Raw genomic sequence first — 22,023 nt, forward strand, 5'->3', positions numbered from 1 at the left:
CAGCCTTTACAGATTTATAACTACTGAGAAGTCAAACACCAAATTTGTTTTTTAAGAAATTAATTATTTTAAATAATGGTTCAGATTGTTAGGATGATATTTAACATTGTAATCATTTCTGATCTCTGTCTTGTCATATTGAAGTTCTGTTAGAGTAAGTTCTTGCTTGGTGCCTTTTGTGTTTCAGTTTTTATGTTATGGACAAAAGGACCAGGGAGGGGCGGGGAGGGATCTGCTCTGTGTAACACTTACTGTACTTACATCGATGAGGATTACTGAAAACCAAATGAACACATTTGTAAAACAGTGCACTGTTTCTATAGAAAGATTAAATTTTTTTATCTGGGACTACTGAAATAATTACTTTGTAGTGCCTAAAATGCTGTCCTAGACCAGGGACTGCGTCATATTTTGGTCTGAGTTTTCCTTAACTCTTAATTGTCCAAACACAGAGTGGCACTTGGGAGTGCTATTGTAGAATTCAGCTATTTAGCTGCAGCTTCGCAATAGCAACACTGAAAACAGTAAACATTCTACATGTAAATGAACAGACCGTTTGTTCTGAACTGTCTTTCTCTGCCACTTGGGCTTTGGTCAGCTTCAGATCACATGGAAAACAGTACCGCGTTCATTATTTCCTTGAGCTGAACAATTATATCAGTGACATAGCTAAAATAAGTGATTAAAACTCACAGTGGTACAAGCACGCTAGTCCTTGCACATTGTGAGAAAATGTTGTCTCAAAAGTGAATGGTGCATACAACAAAACCAGTGTAGTTTTTAACCCAACCTCTTACATGTTAGACTATTCAACGACTAGTTGCAAACTACTTGATTTCTTCATGCAGCTTTTGGTAACACTTATGCACAGAAGCTGAAAGTCTTGTTAGAGCCAAATATGCACTCTTTTGTCATCAGGAAAAAAAGACAGAAATACTGCTATTCTTGGAATCAAAACAGGCAGTCTTAGCTTTTTTCTTTTTTTTTTTCTTTTTTTTTTTTTTTTAAACAAGCAGTCTCTTCAATGGAAATAAAGCCGAAATGAGATCCACTGGCCTAGAAGTACGATGATAGCTTTAGTTGGAGAGGAGTAAGTCAGAATTAAATGTGCAGTGAGCTTGGTCTCTTCCCCTTCTCTTGTAAACATGAAATCCTAAGTAAGAAGCAAGGATATTGGTAACAAGGAGAGATGACTGGCGGTGTTTTCTGAAACAGATGGGTGGTTTGGGTCCTACATGAACTTATCTACAACATTTCCCTGTGCAGAGAGACGCTTTAGCAGACAGTCACGTTCTTGAAAGACTTTTCTCCTTTTAGGTATTGTTGTATGTCCCCTTTGGTCTGTCTTTGTGGGAAATCTGCTGCATTACTTAATTTATAATTCAACTTGTCAGCCAGGGGAATAAAGTAGCCATAAATACCAACATCCACTTTCATGTACCTCTCAAAAACCAAGACAACCAAACTGTGCATCGAATGACTGTTCTTTTTCCTGCCCCAGGTAATCTGCAGGATGTGTTTAAAGCAGCATTAGAAATGGGAGCACTGAAGACAATACAACCTTTCACTGTCGGGCATTGTTATAAAGCCTTTGGAGGCAGTGGATTTATTGAAAGTAACTTTCAGTCACTTTCTGTCCCTAAAGGAACCCTGCCAAGTAGCAAACATTTTTCAGGCACACATAGTTATTACCAAACTAATATAGAATCATAGAATCATCTCAGTTGGAAGCCTTTAAGATCATTGAGTCCAACCACCAACCTAACACTGCCAAAACCACCACTAAACCACGTCCCTCAGCACCACACCTACGCATCTTTTAAATACCTCCAGGGATGGCGACTCCACCACTTCCCTGGGCAGCCTGTTCCAATGCTTAACAGCCCCTTCTGTGAAGAACTTTTTCCTAATATCCATCCTCCCCTGGCGCAACTTGAGGCCTTATGGACTCATGTACTGGTAAATATTGGTGGTTTAACTCTCTATTTAACTGAAAACAGGTTTTTGTTACTTTAAACTATTTCTCCATTTCGGTTAAATATTTTATCAGAGTAATATGGTAGCAAATAAAAAAACTGACAACAAAAATCTAAAGGTCTAAATAGAGAGGACAGCACAAATGAAAAGAAGTGCAAGAGCCTCATATGAGAGTCCCAAATTTATCTGGGGCATTGAGGTATGCCTGCCAAAACAACTACCTTCTTTTTCTTTTAAAATTCTTTTTTTTTTTTTATTCACTTTTTACACATAGTAACTGTACAGCATGAGGTAATCCATACTACTACTGTGCAGCCTACTTTCATCAAGATGCTGTACACCTATACATACTCCTATAAATCCTTCTAGCATTTATATACTGTATGTAACTCGGGTACCTTTCTGCCTTCTGCAGGAGTACGCACACAGCATTTCCTTACACTGAGGTTGGTCTCCACCAAATCAGTCTTTTAACTTTGTGAAACAGTTTTAAACCTGTCTTACCAATTGACATCCTTGGTGTCAGGAAGGGCGCTCCAGCCATTGGCTACTGCAGGCTTTTCCACTGCTTCAGTGCAGGAGTTTCTAGCATAGTGCCGATTTCAGTTGTCTCCTAAATGCACAGTGTCAACATTGGAAGGATTTAAAGGGAGAAAGACAGCAACAGCAACAGTGAATTTAGATGTGGGATGCATAAGCCACCTTTCAGATTCAAGCCCCAGGCCATTTGCACATTAACATGCTGGGTGTTCAGTGGCCAGATCAAAGCACTAATTAAAACACTCACACTCGCATGCTCCCTTGCTCTTACTCTACAGGTGCTGGTGCCCCTATTCCAGCAGGGTGACAGGAGCACTGTGTCAGTCTGCACTGACCAAGGCTGTGCTTGAACCAGCACACTGGTTGATGAAGGTACCAGTACAGTGCTGGGTGACAGCTTGACAGAGTCGTTTTCAGTTGTAGTTTGAGGGTTGTTGTGGAGTGTCCTGATGACAAAAATTGGGGCTGCAGCTTTGCACCTGTGTCTTTCTGCAACAACTTGCAAACACGCGTTCCCATGGGAGGGCACAAGCACGTCCTAGCCAAGACTCTCATTTCATGCTGAGGCAAAATGCGGTAAATCTGGGGTGACCCAGAGCTCTCAAAGGCTGTGCCAGGGACAGGACTGTCTGAGCTCTTGCACAGCAAGAGTGAGCTGAACCCTAATCTGCTACGATGAGCTGGATGAAAGGCATATGCTCGTCATCCTAGTCACAGGACAAAAATACGCAGACCTGTGCAGTTAAGTAAATAATCTGAAGTCCCTGTAAGAGAAAATGGGGGGTTGACATTCTTCAGGGCAGTGACAGAGAGGTAACTGGCTGTGCTCAGCTAGATTAAACGTGCCTGGCAAATCGTTTACCGAGCTCACTGCACCTTGATCAGTAGGAAACAACCTGAGATAGCGCAGCTCCTTTTACTTGTATGGCTACGAGCACCCACTCCCCAGCCACAACACAAGGCTTACAGAATCAAATTTTACGTACATAAAGATGAACTTGTGGGTTTTGATATCACAGCAGCAGACACAGTAACACAAAATATCAGCATTACAAAAGATTACCTCTCAACAGTGTCCCCAGAAGTGAGGCCATCTGCCTCAGGACACTGAACTTTTAGATTTCTCATACCAACAGTGTGAAATCTACCAGAAGAAACCAACAAGCACAAGTTAAGGCCACGTTCTTACCTCTCGCGGGAGGCTAGCAACATAACTTATACCTGTACCTATGCATCAACAAGCAGAATGAGAATTAACATGATTTAAAAAATAATTTTTACAAATTGTTTCCAGCATTCAGATTTCATATGTACCACAGCAGGAGAACATTTTCTTAAGAGATGAGCCACAGCCGCCTGCTGAGTTCTCCACACTATTAAGGAAACCACTGTAACCTTGTCAGTCATGATAAGGCAGCCATCTTAGGAGGGAGTTAAAAGTTATGATAGCGTAACAAGCAAATCCCCCCAATAGTTTGATAAGCCCCAGCCTGGTTACAGGGATGGCTTATGCAGGACTACAGCAAAAAGAAGGCTGAACTGGTACTTCCTTTGTTTTGGCTTCACATCAGTTCAGTTCGTCTGTCCTTGCATAGAGGCTACAAAGTCAGACAGAAGAGTAGAGGTTGTAACTACAGTTCTTGGCCAGGTACAACTGCCGACAAATAAAAAAGACATTTCCCATGACCCTATTCAGGATTTTATCTGCTGAGTCTGCCAATCAAGGAGTTAATTAGTTCCAACTGTTGTAGTTTATTTTCAGGGATATATTCCACCACTCAGACTTAGCTGAAAGCACATACATTCATTTCATTCGAGCCATTACACATAAAAGATAATGGAAAGCCTTATGACCAAATGTTCAAGAAAAATCCCCGAATCTACGTATTTTGCTAATAAGACACAGACTTAAGTAAGATCTAAGCATCGAGAACACCCTGCAATAATGCTTAGAAGACAAACAATACTTGGAAAGTAATGTTTAGGTCTAAGATTTGATAACAGGAATTTTCTTACAAAGCCTAAGTCGACATTTAGACTGCCTGTAATAATGAAAAACTGACATGAAATCACTGGAATTTACATTAAATTATTATTAGCAATATTTGAAATGGGTGCCACATTTAAAAGCTTGACCTCACAAACTGACCTCATATTACTTTGATGCTAAAGGCAGCAACGGCAATAAAAGTCATGATTAAGTTAATAAAAACTTTTTCAAACACGCCAGAGGCTGGAAGCCTGCAAAAGCACCGGTGAAGGTAACAGAATCTATTGCTGTAGAGGAAACTCGTGGTGAATATGTATTTTTAATTTTGCATAGCACTTTGATCTTCCCAGTCTAAAAAAGGCCTAATGCAGTTAGAATCTAAGCCAGTGAGAAGGTCAACAAAGATAACTGAGGAAGATTTTACATTTTTCAAGGCTTCATCTCAGAAAGACACAACTGAAAGGATATACAACACCTAAACATAAAATCATCAATGGTGCAGAGAAAGCACTTGGTTGTAATTATTTTTCTAATTATCCATTACTAGCTACTATCAGATAGGAACTGGGGTAAAGGGAATCAGTCTGATTCAGCGTGACAAACCTGATGATCAGGTAAGTGATTTCTCATATTTGCTTTTCTTTTTTAATCATTGCCTTATTTACTATAGAATATGGAAAAAAAAATTAGAAGATACAATAACTGAAGCTTATCAGACATATTGTCCACACGAACACAGCAGTTCATGCACCTTAAAGGCAGCTCTGCTTCCATGTGGAGCCACACCAGAGAATTACACACCCGTCCTTCTTTTACTCCTTAATATTTCAAGGAGAAGGAAAACCTTTGCAATTTACCTCTTTCAGGTAACACCTGACCAAAAGCCTTTATCTCTAGGCTGCCATTAAGGTCACAGTAGCACTTGTACACCTGTGCCTGCCTTCCTGTTCCTCTCAGTTGCCTCCTGTGGTTCTTTTGGAGCACTGTTCTTCAATAAATATCTAATATCCCTTGTTTAAAAGGCAATATTCAGTAGAGTCGCTTTGACAACATAGTATTGTTAATTATATCCCTATGAGGTGAATGAGAGCAATACTCTGGCTGGGATGTTTTAACTTCCACTCTTTCTTTAAGACAGTCCTATGAAACTGCACAACTCCGTTACAAAATAGCAGCAGTCTTCAAAACAGAAGCATCATGACCCAAAGAGACGCATGCAAAGTTGCTCAGGCAATAAAACTGACGGTGCTTAACAAACAAATATTTTTTTAAAAAAAATCAGTGTTAATAATGTCAAAATAGGGATTTTAGGAGGTTTTATTGTTCAAACAGGCCTTTTTATTATCAATATTAGAATCTTAACAAAGCAAAGGGGAACAGCAAAATTTAAAGGCAATGGACTTGAGGAAAAAAGAACATCTATTTACTAAAAAGAATCAAAAAGATAGACACAGTCTGTGCAATCTTGAGATTACAAAACATAGTTGAGCGTGCACAGCAGAGATTCTAAACAACTGCGTAAAATTATTTTCATTTCCAAAACTGACAGATATACATGAGCTTCCAAGATCTGTATCATTGTACCATAAATACAAGCATTGTAAGAACAAGAAATTTTAAACAGTTCAGCTAGCTGGATAGGTTTATTCTGAGAATAAGTTCGTTCTCAACCGTATGAGATGCCCCAACAGACTGTAATTGATGAGCACTGGTCTTTTTGCAGGAAAGGCCAAATTTCAAGTCCTTTTGCCCTTCTGGGGTTAAGCAGATGTGAGCTCCATCTCAGTGTGGTGAAACATGAACTCTCCCAAACTACACCTCCCTTTGTTTCTTCCGTTTTTTGGGGGGGTTGGCAATTTAAGAACTACCAATACAGACTCTGACCATAAATACCTAGTTTGTCTCTTGCAGGCTAAGAGACCAGAACATAGGGCTTTCGCAGACAATCCCAAATGACAGTTAAGGTTGTTCCTTTGCCTTACCTATCGCTCTTTGCCCAGGACATAACTACAAATGAGCAGTGATGTCTTAAGTGTTACAACTTACATGGACAACCACCAAATACAGAACAATTTGGTTTTTCTCTTCAGTCGTGTTTTCAGTTTACAGAAGCTCATATAAATTCAATATATAGGGCATAAAAAGAATTAAATTAGAGAAGGTACAATATTCAAAGTATGATCATGGGCCTAGATTCAGACTCTAAGTGATACAAATATACACAGACAGGAATGCACCCCAAGCCCGATTTATACACAACGAAAGATACATGGGCCCATTTGTAGACCTAAATAAATTGAGACGCTGTGACAGAAGTGTCTAGTGATGATGCTGCATTTGTTTGTAGTACGTTACTCTGGACTTTCAGCTACAGTATTCCAGGAATTAGCTACAGTTATGGTTTCTCATAGCAACAAGGTATATGGGACTAACTTTTCAGGAAAAATCAGCTGAATGGGAGCTATACCTCCCCACAGCGACCTTACCCAAGTGTTCCCTTGGTTTGCAGGAACTCGAAACAAGGCTCCTCCATGTGCATCTGAAATACATTTTGAATTCAGCCAAAATGTACTCCTGTTCATAGCAGCAGGTGTTTGAGTGGACCGACACTGGTGACACCCTGTAGACAAGCCTGGTCAAACCAAGGAAGAATGGACTAAACCCACTGAACTTCCCCCCAGATTCCTCTGTCCTCACTGATTAAGGAAGAAATGAACATGGGTAAATCTATGTCTCTGCAACAGGATTAACCTTCACAAGCACTTAGATTTTATAATAAAAAATGTTCATTTATAAATTCTTAAGTGAAACAACACATTGTTTGAAGAACCATAGAGGACAGACGCAGATACTTACACCATAAAAGTGCTAGGCGGCTGTAACAAGAGTACACGTCATCGGAGTTATGACCTGTCTTCACATTAACCATTATTTTTCCAAGTACCAGGCATTGCATAGTATGTAAATGTAGCCCATACACACACTAAAAAGCATTCAAGATTTGTTAGGAACGGTCAAAACTTACCACAAGTAACCCCATAAGAACACATTCTCTTAAACTCCTCACTCTGGCCTACAACAAACAAACCCAGCCTGGGTGGACTTCAGCATGAAATGCTCAGTAAGTTATCATTCAAAAACAACAAGGTGACGATTTCTGGTTTCCCATCATTCTTCAAAGCAGAAAACAAATGGTTTCATTTGGTATCCACTGCATGGGTGGGAAGACTACCTTAAATTAATTGAAGGGGAAAAAAAGCATCAACTGGCAAGAAAGGTAAGGTGACAAAACCAAGACTGCGGTGGCTGGCATATGGAAAAGCAAAAGATACATATCCAAAATAATCATGCACAAAATAATATAAGCTGTCATTTCATCAAAGATTTTAATAAGTCCTTTAATAAGAACTCTGCTTACAAAATCACTGTTGTCCAGTTCACTTTCCCTGCACAGTGACAGTGCAGACTGGTTCTGCATTGATTGTGCCTTAAATTGTGACTGCACAGCACACTACTACAGGTAATAGGAATGCCTACGTGCAAATCTCTAGTACCTTACCTGATAACACACCATCACGTCAGAACTGGCATTACTTTTGTTGAGAGTTTTCACCTTACAGAGCAGATGCGTATTTGGCAAATCCACCACCCAGAACTGAACAGGACAGGGATCAGCCAGGGAAACGAACTGAAGCTTTCCAAAGGGAGCACAGAACAGCAGAGCATCAAACACCTGCTCACGTCTTACCCAAAACCACAAATATATATTAGCATATATATAGTTATATATTTATTTGACGCACAGTTATCCCCCTCTTTCCTGAGGGACCTATGCAGTGTTTGTGCTACCAATACAGCAGCCTACAAAAGGCTCAATTTAATCCTAAATACTGGAGCAGCACCTTCTAATCTACAGGTATACAGAAGCCTTTTAATTTCAGTTAGTCAATTCAAGGCAAAATCCTAATGAAGACAACACAATTTGTGGTGTCAATAGCTATTAGTGCTATGAAGGCTACAAAATACCCTGAGCTTTGATTTAGTATCTCCCTTTTAGAGTGCGCTCTACCTTCATAACAAGGATAAGGTCAAAGAGGAGTAATCCGCAGCTGCTTCTGCAGATCAGGAGTCTACAGCCGTATGTTATTTTGATTAACATTTTCTCCTTTCAGAAAAACAAACACACGGTGCTCTCAGAATATTTATGTCATCAGCTCAAATGAACATCAAGTAAGGTGTCGGATTATATTCATACAGTACTAGTTACTGTCTTTATTCAAGAGACTTAGCAACATGGTTTGCCTCAGTCTGTTGAAGAACAGTTTAGGTAGCTCTTGCTCTTTTGTGCTACAGAAAGCTCTGGCCCCAGTAAGCTATCCTTTCTGCATCAAGCACAAATTTTGCTGGTTGACGCTGATTTTTATGCAATGTCAGTTTCGTCTACTTACCCCTACTTCTGCAGCAGCAGGCCTCAAGTATCTCTTCTTCACTACAAAAATTAAAAAAAAAAAAAAAGAAACAAAATAAACAAAACTTGTCTAAATTACACTCAAAACTGTACTGCTTCCAGAGAGGACAAGAGGAACTGACAAGGAAAGAGCATGAAATGTGAGTGATCTGAGATCAGTGGCAATTAGAACAAAGCAAAGGGCAGCTGGGCTGGAGTTCTGGGAGGGGAATGACCCCAGCTGACACTTATTCAGAAGACTGGATAATCCTCCAAAAAAGGAATTTTAACCTCCAAGTGCATATACACACAGGTGCTGCTGACAAAAGAAACACAAACAACTATAAGAAAAAAATACACAGGATAACTTTTTATATGTGAATTCATGTCACCCTTTGGCACCTGATCATTAGTACTAGTACTTAGTATAAAGCAAAAATATTTGGCAGTTTGAAAATTGTGCTCACATATAATTACTGTGCTGGCATTGACTATATTCAACAAGAGTATGCAAAGGACTGCATGGTAATTTCTGATAAAAAGACAGGCAACTCCACAAGCCACTGCTTTACGCTACTATGACAACACAGGAAGAATATAGATGATTGCTTTCTTTTCTGCCACTACCCTAAAATTAAGCCTTTCCCCACTGACACTCATTTGGCTAACACCTCTGATCTGATGAACATATTGAAGGAAGTCTTTTTTAGTTCCTCTTTAATCAACTCAAAGACTGCTGGAGTAACACCAGTCAGACAAACGGTCAGTGATGAGCTGGCTGTTCCTTTGCTGTTTCCTTCATAGAAGGGTCACGTTATAAATTTCACATCAGACCTCGGTATTTTTAAACATTTTCATTTTATTTTCTTTCTTACTCCATGCAAAAAATGTTGCCTTAGTTAAAGACCAATTGCTTTGTATTTACCCTTCTTTACTGCACACTCATTCTTTTTACAACTCATGTCATAAACTCTCCGCCCTAAACCATAAGTCTTTACCTCACTAACCTTACAGTTTTGAGGTACTCAGCAAAAAATGCACATGGTTCTTTATTATATGCAAAACCTTTATGCCTCTGTGGTCTTTAAAACCGTATAGAACTATGAATTAATGAGTTGCAATGTAAACCTAAGCATTTCAGGCTTCTGAATAATGTAGAAAATAACGTTCAACATATGACTTGTTGAGCTCTATATGAGCTAAGTATGTTAGTACTTACAGCTATCTTATGATTCAATCTGTTAACTCTAATGACCAAACGCTGCTCTCCAGCCACCAGTCTGTACTCCAGCTTAGCAGTATCAGCTCCATACGCTGGTTCTGACAGATTCAGAGAGAGGATGCTTACAAAAGTGTCTAGAAGCACTGCACTACGCGAATGCAAAAGGACTTAGAATGGGAATCAACATAGAAAAGAAACAAACATTCAAGTTAATAGTTCTAAGAACAAGAAGTTGTTCAGGCTAAGACCTTGAAATACTTAGTTAGGTATTACTTTTTTCATTCAGAGAATACGCAAGGATGTCTTGTAGTTTTTCTGGCATAAGACTTTGAAATTTTTTATGTTAGAGGAAAAGAATGTATGATTACCTGCAGCATTCTCAAGAGTATACAAGGATAACACCTACCTTGAATAAAGAATTCATTTTCAAGGACTACATTAACTCTCAGTAAAATGTGTTTGTATATATTAACAGTGCAAAAAAAAAAAATGTGTTAAAGGTAGCTGCAGAGAATACATTTGGAAGATTCATAACTTCATCTGAAATGGAAGTAGCTGTGATAAAGTCAAAATGGGTATAAATGCATCGTATCATTTTAAGGAATCTTTCATGATGGTTAAAAAGTGTGAAATGCCCCGGAGTATTAAAATAAAGCATTTCTATTAAAAATTCAAAACCTATACTGTTAAGGCCTGATGGAATACAGGCTTTTAAAGATATTTCAAATAAATGATTCTCCCTTTCATGAAGCTCTTTAGTGATCTTACAATCCAATTTTTTACAACAGACAGTCTAGATCAAAGTTTAGCGGGCATGCTACAGTGGGGCGACATGCAATACATTCATTGAGTTACAAGCAGAAGAGTATGCAATATACACATACTATACTGCCGCTCTGTATCACTTTCTTCCACAGCTACACACTAGAGATCTCTCCGTTTGGTGAATGTGCTGCCCACAGTTGACGGCCCATGCCAGCAGAGGCTTTGATAGCTTTCTGTTCTTTCATACTGAGACAGCTGCATTAACACCAAGTATATATTCCCATTCTCCTGCAAAAATTTGCCAACACCTTCCTCCTCAAAAGATAACTACCAACAGAGAGAAAATCAAATGAGAGAAGGGAAGTCTTTATTTTAACCTGCAATGGACATTTTAATTGTACTACTTTATCAAACAATTTTCAGTCTTGGTCCACAAGGCAGATTACAGAGAGATATTTTTACCTCTCTGCACCTGTGAAATCAGGTGGAAATGTATATAAGCTGAGGGGGGTAGAGACATAGGGAGAAGAAAAACTGCAGAAATGCTGTCAGCTTCAATTCCAGTATGCAAATACTTTTCCTTGAGACTGTTCTGTTTTTTCACAAACTTGCATACTTTGAACTACATTTAAAACTGATGAGAGAACTTGGAATTGTAGTTACTTTGCATTAAGAACAGAAAAAGCCACCCTTCTGGTGAAAAAGGATTTAATGTTTATTCAATTTGTAAATTGCTCAAGACTGGCATAACGTCTTTATCTGTTTCCATTATCTTTATAGATGCTATTTTTACCCCCTATGTCAAAAGCAATAAAAAGCCCTCTAAAACAACAACAAAAAATCCTCTTACAGTATATAAATGCTATATCAAAAAGCTTCTCAATAATAACTAAAGTGTCATCTTACAGAATATCATTATACTAATAATGGTAACATAGGTTTATTTTGCATTGTGTCTCTGTGATTCCAGGCAGTATTTTTTGAGTATACAGAGAAAGTATGAAGTATGAGGAAACAGAAGGGTCGCAAGGTTTTGGGTTGGGGTTTCCGACTTTTTTGGTTTGGTTTTAACTACTACCAGTCTTGCAAGCTCCAAACTGGTTCCTTCCTTCCAGATGCTTTCACTCCTCAGATGCCCTCATATTTTCTTAGTTGGATCTCTACTAGAAATTGAGGGCGGGGGGTGGGGGTGGTGTATTAAAACAAACAAACAAAAAAAGAGTAAATAGATTGAGTTGGTTTGAGTTGTTAGAAAAGCTTTCAGTTCTTGGAGCAACTTCACGTTAAGAAGTTAAGAGGTCAATGAAACAGTAAGAATGCCAATATTCAGTCACTGTCTTCTACTGACACTTCATTTTAAGACAGATAATGTAATTCACTTCCCTAAGGAAAGATACCAGGGTGGGAATCTCTTCGAGCTCTTGCACAGTAAACAAAACATGAAGAAAATTTACATGAAAATGGCGTATCAGACTCACACAGCCAAGACATTTGAGTTTCTATAACCCAAATAAAATAAAACTATAATCATATGCAGGCACCTCTTACATGCTAGACAGCATGACAAAGTATCCAGTCGGAGCTGGGTTGACTTGGGGTAGGTGAAGTTAAGGGGAAAAAAAAGACAAAATAATTCAAGAATAAAAGAACTTCAGCTTCAGCAGAAATAATGCAGTTTTAATCGACCATGGAATATCAGGTACCCACTAAGAAGATGACCTTTTCTCCAGTACTGAAATAACGAAGCCATAGGACACAAATGGTGATAAACCAACTTCAACTTCACAAAATCAATTTATATGAGAAAAAAAGAACAAAAGACATGACCTTTTCTTTACTATTGAATAAACCAAATCCACTCTACTGAAGTCTTCTTTTTGAACATAAGTTATTGCCTGACCTTTCCTATTCTACTGCAGGATGCAGAGTGATTGAGCAAGCATTTAAGCTCTTTTGTTCTTCCTAAATCAGAGTTTTGTGCCACCACAGAGGGGAAAATGTGCACACCTTTCTTAACCTTACCACAGGGGCTTCTGTAGGTACCACTAGAGATCTGTAACATCTCCCACAAAGTTGGGTTGAAGACCACACAGGCTAACAAGCCACAAAGGCTGGTGCTGAAATAGAAGTGGATCTTTGGGCTAAAGGCCCAGAGGCCAAAAGGAATGAAGGCTGGGATATGATCAGCCATCCAAACTGGCCTTGCTTCTCCTCAGGGTCCTGCAACACACAAGTACCAGTTCGTGGCCTGTACAATGAAGAGCATTAAAAGTGAGATATGTCTATAGAATATTATATCTATTATGTCAACATTGAAATATTATACCTAACACTGATACCGTTTTGTGTGTTATTCCCAAAGAATAGGAAGAACAAAATACATTTCCTGAAATTATCCTTTTCTGTGGTATTGCCATGAGATGAGGTCTTGGTCATTTATTGGATTCTCTACAAAAACTTTTATAATTAGTATGAAATCAAAATTTAACATAAATCAATGATAATTACATAATTAATGTAATGACACTCTAAACATCATTTTACCTATAATTTTTCTCTTGTGGGGGCAATGCCCAAGTAACATTCAACAGATGGATGTTGCAGACTGGGATAACTGCAAAATAGGTTTATTCACTGAAAATAGAAATGTGTTATTATTTCCAATCCTTTTAATCCCAAGAGCCATCTGTGGGCAAGATATTTAATTTGATCTATAAAAAAACATATGTATATGAACTTGCATATGTGGAAATATATGAAAATATATACATTAATTCATTAAGCTGCCATCCACCACTCTTAAACCATTGCAATAAGGTATTGCTTATGCACCATCCCCATGGCTTAACAGGATAGACTTATAGTCACAGTAATCCTGGCTGACTGGAAATGAAGAATAATTTTCTGAGAGAGAGTCAAATCACTTTATTATGAGATCTACATGCAGACAAATAACTCCCTCGCTCCTGGAAGGGGATTAATTTATTACAGTCGCTATCATCATTTTCATCTTGGTTTGGGTTTCCATCCTCCTGTTTTCTCTTTTATCACTGAAAAAAAATGCCAGTGACATGAAACAGAACCAATCTGATGGTTCCTAGGGGCAGGAGAGCAGTTATGCACAATAAAGTAGACTCTTGGAAAAGATGACCAAGAACTCTTTGAGATCAAGGGAAGTGGACAGGAGAACCGCAGGACTGAGAATTGTATCACCTAGCTATAAAATAATAGTCCTCAAAACCCAGAATAGGAAATTATATGCCCCCATGCAGTATGGAAGGGACAGTCTTTTGCCAAAAAAATGTAGAGAAGGTGGAGGGAATAAATACTGGTATACTTACAGATGAAGGATAAAGAGCGTTAGTGAGCAAAGATGCACGAGGGGCCCTATGACAGTGCTAATTTCAGGGCCCGCCTATCTGTTGGTTCTAATAGCTATAAGACCCCTGAACAAAAGACACAGGGTACCATGAAACGGTACATTTACTGATAAAGCAGTCTTTTTCTGGATAAAGAAAAAAAAAGGTTGCCATGGCAACCCAGAATGAACTCAGCACATCACCTGCACATAAAGTTTATCTGCAAGGGCTGTCTTGAAAGTTGAGGGTTTGCCTCCTTCTTGCTAGGGATCCCTGAAAATTATACAAAGGTTTTACAAAGAAGGATTGCACGGGAAATGGATGGTATGTTTGCATCCACCAGATCAAAGACTGCTCAAAGGTACAATTATCTATGTAAAAGCAAAGCAACGTATTTTTCTCACCGTAAGTTTTCAAATGGCTGTACAGATTGGAAAATATGATGTACGAAGGGGAGATGTAAGGCCTGAGAATTTTCTGTGAAAAGACAGGACTTGCCAGAGGTCTCTACCTTTTTGCTAATGAAGCCTTCTGTTTGGATCTCCCGATCTACTAGACTAGTTCCCTTCTTTATAGAATAAAGGAAAAGCAAAGAACCAAATATTGGAATCAAAGATGTTGGAAGAACTTGAGTTGTTTAGAAATGACAAGCATGAGAAAAAATGAAATGCAAAATCAATTTAAAAGTATGCAGAAGCACAGGTTAAAAAGTTAGGAAGAAATAAAATTAAATTCAGCTTCATATCAAAGCATAACAGAGAACATGAAGTGCACTCAGAGCAGCATAAGCATGTCTCTAAAGGTAAAATTTAAAAGTTTCTGTTATATACACACTGCCCCGAGTCTTTTACCTCTGTAAAGTCTGTGAAATTCTGGTGTGTCAAAAGCCTCTTTCAGATGATCAAAACTTGCATTTGGCAAACCACTTCAAATAAATAAATAAAAAAGAATAGCACAATGTTTATTGAACACGAAAGCAAGGCCACATGGAAGCAAGCAACAGCTGCTTAGTATCCCACATCTGAAGTATCATCTTGAGCAGCTCAACACAAGTAAGATATTGTTTCAAGGGACATGGACCAGAACCTGCACATTCCAACTAAAGGGGTAAAATGTCCAACACTCCTCTGATTATTTCCACAGACATACAGCTCTTCTGTAGACATAACCCACCCCTATAGGAAGGTCGTGGGCTAAAGGCTAAATAAACACCTTTCCTCCCTGCCATTTGGGGAATCTTCAAACAGTTTGGCAGATTTGTTTAAACAAAATCAGCTTCCACAGAAATACATGAATAGAATACAGCACTTGGCTAATTTCTAAATTAAGAGCTTGAAACATGCAGTGACGTAAGATAGCTCTTTCTCATGTAACACTAACGTTTTGGGGGAACTACTTAGAGGACAATTCACAAAGGCTAACCTCAGTCAAGATGTGCCAAATTCTTTCTGCATCTCAGAAGATACCACTGGAGACAAACTTCCCCATGTTAGCCTCTGAAATATCTGTGTAAAATTCTGAAGTGAGAATTAACACACATCTATTTTTAAATAAGAGCAAATAATATTTTGTGGAAGTTGAAGCCTCAGCTCTACCATGAGAAAACCGAATTTAAATAAGTCGTATTTATTTTTTTTAATTATTTGTGGAAGTAAAATATCCTGAGGTTTATTCGTCTGTACCACACCCCTGTTAGTCTTTACAGCCAGCAGTTCTTGTACATCAACTTCTAGCCTTGCCAAACCAAACATTAGAACCAAACAGATTCATATGGCGGCTGACTTTTCAAACAAGAAAGTAAGTTACATGATAAACTTGCATTTGCCACAAAAACACTCTACAGAAAAAGCAGAGAATAAAAATCAATCAAAATAAAAAAGCTTCATTAAAATTCAGAAAAAGATTCACATGAGAGAGAGCTGATCTTGTCTGGGGACAGAGGGATAAACGTGGCAACTGTGACAGTCTCTTTCAGTCCTGTTTTATATTAATTTCCGTTAATCTTTCTCATTTTCAGATACTCAGTTACAGATCTGAGTCCATACTAGACTTAGGATTTGTTTTCTGCTAATAAGGGTGCCAATAGACTGCATTTTTGTTTACTGAGTCATCTTTAGCAAGTATTGTCTTGTAAGCAAGGATGTGCCTTTGCAAAGAATGTCTTTCAGTCAATAGCTGGCAACAGCAGCATAGCTCTGCAGGGAAAACCTTAACTCAGAGAGTAATAAGATCATTTTACTTGGCACCAAAACAGTAGATGTTACTTCCTACAGAGCTATATTTTTAACCAAGGAGATAAAACTTTCCATATCGCAATTTCAAGATACAAAAATGGATGGCTTTTCTAAATAGCATATTATGATGCATAGCTTAGTATTAATACAGAAACCCACAGTCAGTCAGTTTGTCTCTAACGGCCACAACAGACTGCCGACTCAGCTATATTTCGATACTAATTATCTTTCACACAATGCAGAAGCATACACATTAACATTCTTCAAAACCACAATATAATTCTCTCCCCAGCAACTAAAGTAATAATAGGTATAACAGGGACCTATATATAAAGACAAGATCTGCACCATGGAACACACTAAATGCTATCATCTACATTTTAAAGAAACATTTTCTGAACTGATTAACTTCCAAAGATTATATTGTCTTAGGAATCTATAAGAATAAACACCTCTATAGATACAAGGAAAAGTGATTGCATAAAATTCTGCATGTTTAGAACAGCTTCACAACTTACAGACATGAAAAATATCAGAAAAGAACCTGACTTATTTGGAATCTGGGAAAAAAAATCTGTCACCCAGTTCTCCAGTGTTCAACATTTCTAATGAACAGGAAAAAAAGAGCAGAAATACAATTATTTCAATGGCATGAGCAGATTTTCAGGAAAAATACAAACAATTCATAAATCCTGCAACCTTAAAGCTAAGTTAAATTAGGGATCCAGAGTAGGTTGATTTATTAGAGCTTTCTGCCAGCCTTTACTGACATGAAGAAAAAAAACAACAAATAGAAATACTCAGAGCATGTTTACCTGATTTCTCCCATTTCACCAAGTGTCATAGATACCTGCTCCCCACAGGTCAGAAGTGAAACTCGTGTATACTTTGCTCTTCTTAAAGCAACAAAAAAAAACCCCAAAACATTATAAACCAGTACCAGTATCAAGATTTCATAGACACATTGTTATATTACAGTCCTTCTATCATATCTAAAATAATAATGCTAAAAATGTGTATTTATAGAGGTATTTTCTTCAGAGACAGAACAATTACAGCTTGTATATACTTCTAAGCAGAATAAAAAGAACCACAATCCACACATTTCTGTCTTTCACAAATACAACCTTAAGCCAATGCATTAAAGCACAGCATGCATTTTGATTATAAATGTGTCAAGATAACACAAACAGCATTGTGGTAACAATACACTATCTATTGTAATGCCATCAAACATGACATTTATTTTAAGAAGACAAAAAACCTAATACATACACAGAAAAAAACATTTTTATCTCACCCATAATATGCATTCATCATAAAATATGTTAGAATTAGTATACAGAGCTCAGAGACAGTTGACACCTCCCAGATGAATTTAAACACAGATTCTCAGGATAACTCATATTCCAGTTTGATCTTCCTTCCAACACAGTAATTTGAACAACAATGCATTAAGCATTGATATTCCTGAAAAGGCTTATAAACCAATTTAGACAATTACAGTAGAGTCATTCTCCCACCAAAAAAAAAAAACTACCCCAAAAGAATTAAACACCCAAAAAACCCCAACCCTCTGAACTGGAAGTCAAACCAGACAGCACTTGAGGAACATCCAAAGTTTATACTTGCTATGGCCTTCAGATCGGACAACGAAGTTCATATAATGAGCAGGGTAATAGTTCTGCCCAAAATCCCTCAACCTGGTATAAATATGAATGTTACTTTTTTTAGGCTCATGTTTTAATTTCTTTGCATGACTTGTAAATGTTAAGAAAGCAATTGGTTAGCTATTTTTGTATCAGTAGGACTTCTACTGAAGGGCCAACTTTCAGATATTTTGTAGAATGGAAATTCATAAAGAATGCAAAAGGCAACTGTGACTATTCAAGCCTGAAGATATGAAAAATAATGAATCTTTTTTCACATTTATATAGCTACTACCAAGACTCTGCTTAAACTCATGAAACTATGGCCAAGAAATCAGTAATTTTTAACCACCTATTTTAATTATAAACAGCCCTTTGAGAGTCCAAAAGAACACACTTTTCTTGAATGAATACACTGTGGATACCATCTATAGCCAGCTAAATTGTGAAAGGACTTGAGAAAAATTCAAAAAATTTACCAGAAATGTGCCATAAGTGACAGAATGATATACAGGTAGGTCTATTGTGATGGGAAAGATATGGGGACCTTTGGTTCAATAGCCCAAGCTACTAAGTCCAGCAGGACAGGCATGACTTTGCCCCAGTCATTTAGACAGAACTCACCCCAGAAAAACTTTCTCATCAGCCACCCAGGTCTGGCAAGGCTCCCTAGCGGTAGCTCTCAGCTGTTTGCATCAGAGGGCTTTGCTAGCTGGTACTTCATTTTAAAGAATTAGAACTGTATAAGGTGATCAGTTTCAAGACAATATTCCTAGAAAAGGACAATAGTATTTAAACAAAGATTCACACCGTACATGGAGTAGCACTGAAAGTGCTTCTTACCGGATAGACAGAACAGCAGTGAACCACATCAACTTCCTGTCAGTGCTAGAAGTGGACAGACAGTAACAAAATAAGGTGATATAACCACATTAGATGTTTTTTGCACGGAAAAACTCAGGAAGATGAAATGGAATAAAAAGACATTTAAGCGTTTGATTGTTAAATGCTGTAAGAGAATGTAACTCGAAGTTACTTTGACAGGGAAAAAGGACTCCCAATATTTCCTGCAAAACAATGAGCCTCTTCCTATGCATACACTTAGGGCAAATCCTCAGAACGGGCTAAATACTAACTTTTTTTTATTCACAGAAGCTGAGGTCTCTCTTACCGTAACTGTTCTAGTGGGAATATGGCACCCAAAGAGACTGAAGGTTAGGAAGGTGTAAACCAGAGGAGTCTATGAGGCTTATAGAAAGTCATTTAATTGGATTAGTGCAACATGAGTCTTCATTAAACAGAAGTGAGTGTAGTTTGCAAATATCTTTTACATGTGCGAGTCGCTTTACTGTGAGAAGCTAAACTGAAGTAAAGTAGACATAAATTCAGGCAAAATGCATATACGAGCTTCCTCATTCAGGTCAGCTTTCCATTACATTGCCTCCTAGCATCTCTGCTGTGAGAGAAATGTATGTTCTGAACTCAAATACATCTTCCAGTCAAACCCGGCCACATTTAATATTTCCATTATTCCTAACAATAATGTACAATGCAAGAAGAAAAATGATTTAACATTTATTTTAAAATCTACACTCTTAAACCTCTCTTCACATTTTGTGAAACTTAAAAAAAAAAACCAGACCTTTACAGTTTCTTTACTGAACCTCTTTAACCTAGTGTTATTTCACTTCACCAAACTTCTGCCTTGTTTCATTAACACCTTCTGTGGAGTTTACTTCAAAATGAACCATAACTCTGATTTTCTAATAGAAAAAAACCTGTAACTTCAGAAGATGTCTTTACTTTTATAATGACATCTGGAAGAGCTCTGAAGATGTTGTTCTATTAACTTCTAACTACAGGTAAGGATTAAATTTACTCTGAGTACATACAGTACAACATAGCATGTCACGTGATACAGATCAATCAAACTACAATACAAATGAGATGAGCACCACCACATTAGACTTAAGAAAAAGTGCTCTACTTCATCATTCAGCTGAGTTGTACATATTTGGGTTTTAATCTTTATTCATAAATAGAATTCTCCAGACTACTAATCACTGTCCCTCTGTATCCTCCAATTCCCTTGGAGGGAAAGAAAAGCTGTCTAGTCTAGGCAGAAGAGAAGGAGTTTGACCTGTTACCACAGTGTGAATGACACTAGAAGTCCATTATCTGTTCAAGAGTGAGCCTTAAATATTTCACCTCCCTTTACCTATCTTTTTATTTTCTTCTCTCTCTTAGTGAGTCTATAATAAATTATTCTTTATTTCGTGTATGCCCGGTGAATAGTGTCTTTAGTTTTGAGCAATTTGTTAAATGAGATGAAGATGCAATTTCTTTGCTCCGTTATTTTAATCCAATGAAGTTCTAAAATATATCTAAAGTAGCTACTTAACCTGGATTTATGAGTCCCTAGATTTAAACATTCATATTTTTCCAGAAACGTACTCTATCGCCTCTCACTGTAATAATTCATATTAAAAGAAATCAACCGCCAATCCCAACATTTTTTGGTTTTGATTGTACTAGTGAAAGCTTAGAGTTCCTACACAGCCTGAAGAGGAAGCTAGATCACAAAAACACACAGGGCTCCTGAAAAACAAACTACAGCCAAATCTGACCTATCAATGGGGGGTTTAGTCAGTTTACATATGAATGATGGCCAGATGTGGACACCTAGGGCTTACATCCACACAGAATTAACCAAGACCAAAAGCATTATTTGATTATTTACACAATACCATACCAAAGACTGTTATTTCCATAGACAGACTAAATCTCGAAGCAGTTCAGCTATTTTCACTAAGTTCATAATAGTGAATATTGCCAGACTTCACCTTGCTGTAACTCTAAAGTAAGCAGAATGGGCTTCATTAGCCCTGCACTAACAGCCTACACCAGGGATGGGATGCAGCACCACCTAAATTAAATCAAGTTCATCACTGTATAATCCATTTTCAGTACTGTCACAGTACAAAATGTCCTCCCCATTCAGAGTCCTCAATAAAGTGTCCCTTCTAGTGATCAGCACAACAGATTCCCTATTTCTAGATTTTTCTTTCAGAAGTTAATATTTTACGAAAGGGCATGTCCTCATCGCTATTTCCTTTCTCTCAGCAGTTCCTCAAAGAGCAAAAAGGCAGATATGACCACCAGTCCGTTTACCCTCGAAGTCTGCCCCACCAAGTGATGAGGCTTACTCAGCAAACCCCTACCAGTGAGGAGGAGGTATGGGGGTGCCCTGGCTGCGCAGGGGCCAAACCCATCCCAGGGAACAGCTCTGCTGGGTTACTGCCTTCATCCAAGGGAGGCACAAAGCACTTCAAATTCTAACACAGTAACGCTAAACATTAATGTCTGGACTCATAGTAACAGGCCAGCTGCACCTCATTTTTCTTTTATTGCTACTATGTCTAAACATTACAAGAAAGCCTTTATTAGTAACGAGTGAGTAATTTTTGTTTTCCACCTGGAAAAAAATCTCAAGTTTTAGGGCAAAGCATGCAGTGTGTTCTTCACCAACCGAATCAAGTGGCCCTTTGTCCTGGATCACCCAAACTGCGGCATCCTGACTGACAAACCAATACTTGGGTGAGGACTTTGGTCCTGTTCTGCATTTCAGTGATGGCACCCAAGCCATCGTCACCACCACAGCTGCTGTGCGGGGTAAGGGGATGCGATAATCAAGCACCAGTTTGACTTTTTTCTGTCAAACACTACAAAAATTGCTATGAGAAAACAGCTTTGTGTCCTCTGCCCGGGCTCCTGGTACCTCAGGGGCAGCCACCTGACGAAGGCCGAAGCCTGTGCCCTGGGGAAGGCGGTCAGCCGGGG

Source organism: Charadrius vociferus, unplaced genomic scaffold, assembly GCF_000708025.1.
Source record: "Charadrius vociferus isolate BGI_N301 unplaced genomic scaffold, ASM70802v2 scaffold163, whole genome shotgun sequence".
NCBI classification, from domain to species: Eukaryota; Metazoa; Chordata; class Aves; order Charadriiformes; family Charadriidae; genus Charadrius; species Charadrius vociferus.